At 32.1% G+C, this 1587-nt stretch overlaps 1 protein-coding gene across 8 annotated transcripts in view; it reads left to right on the top strand.

Moving 5' to 3' along the window:
• LOC108376139 (scribble planar cell polarity protein) overlaps positions 1-1587 on the top strand; it is a 483715-nt gene that overhangs the window by 42251 nt on the left and 439877 nt on the right. The window lies entirely within an intron of this gene.

Here is a 1587-nt window from a genome sequence, read left to right as displayed (position 1 = left end):
TATCAGGACAACAACAAAAACAAAAATCCACTGTTGCATGTCCTGACTTTATTTGCCCATATCGCTGGAACCAGTAGGAATATTCGAATGAAACAAAAGACAAAATACTTGTTATATATTAAAATATACATTTCAAAAAAAATCATAGAAATCGGTTGAATAAGCATTAAAAAAACCGCAAAATAAGGTCCCGGGTACAAACGTATCCCGGGTGTGTGTTTACGTGGTATTTTCTGGATGTGTGTTCTAGGATAGTATGAAGGCTAATAGTTTCTGCTGCAAAACGTTTCCAATATCAAAGAGTATCAAGGTTGAATAGCTCACTGTATGACAACAACATATATGCAGGCGATTTTGAAGGAAATGTGGAAGTAGCAGATCTCGCCTTATTTTAGGTTTTTATTTAATTTTTAGCGCCGAGCTTTTAAAATCGGATTGTGCGATTAATCAATTAATATGAGTAATAATAAATTTAGTTATTGCGCAGTCCTATTGCAAAATGTGGTGAAACAAATATTTTTAAAAAGTATGCGTATTTTTAAAGAAAATTGTTTGTACATCACTATTATATTAAAAACTATATTATAACAAGATCTCATTTTTAAAATATTAGATCTGCTAAATCGATTTCAAGAATTTTATTAGAAAAAAATTGGCGATTTTTTTGAAATTGCGCTTTTTGTTTAAAACAATCTGGACACACTGATTGACACTGGCAATGGTTGGGGATCCGCCCGCGGAAAAATAGTCACTACTACTTCTTTAAGCAACGTCGGGCTTGTTGACATCTGCATTTGGCTAGATTTGAACTTTTTCATTACCCTCTTTATAGGCTACTCTTGAATTTCATTACAAAGTTCCTTGAAACAAGCTTTTTTGCTAGTTTTTATAGCATCTTTTAATTTCTTTCGCAATGATTTAAAACTATCCCTTAGTTCATCCGACCTTATTCTTTGGAATTTTCTTCTAACTTTACGTAAACCTAGCTGACCCATATTTAAATTTAGGTTTTAAATTTTCCAAATATATGCTGGAATTAGGTGTCCTTTAGGTGTTCTTCAACGCCACTAAAACTAATTTAGTAGCTCCATTGGTTTCCGAGAAATTCGCAAAAATGTGTGGGTCAGCTAGCTAGACACCTAATTCCCGCATATATGTATTTCGAAAATTTAAAACAAAAATTTTAAGATTGATTGATAGGTTAACAGCGCTAAGCTAGCTGAAGAACACATTTTTGCGAATTTCGCGGAAACCAATGGAGCTACTAAATTAGTTTTAGACGTGTGTCAAGTTAGAAAAGTTAACTACGGCATTAATTGTAGTGTTTTTGTTGTAAATTTGTTGTGTAAAGAAAAAATTTGTAGCTCTTGTTTTTTAAGAAAAAATGGTATGGAATGCTAACTTGACACCATACACCTATTCGATAGAATTGAGATATCCAATATGTTACTATGCCATTAATTGTAGATTTTAACTTTAAAATTTGTATGTAGTGCTAACTTGACACCATACACCTAGTCGCTAGAATTGAGATTGTGAAAAGAAAATATTTGTAGCTTTCGTTTTTCTGGAAAAAATTTAGTTGAT

Source organism: Rhagoletis zephyria, unplaced genomic scaffold, assembly GCF_001687245.7.
Source record: "Rhagoletis zephyria isolate East Lansing unplaced genomic scaffold, Rhagoletis_zephyria_1.1 Rzeph_scaffold_00097, whole genome shotgun sequence".
NCBI lineage: Eukaryota > Metazoa > Arthropoda > Insecta > Diptera > Tephritidae > Rhagoletis > Rhagoletis zephyria.
This window is presented reverse-complemented; position numbering and strand designations above follow the sequence as displayed.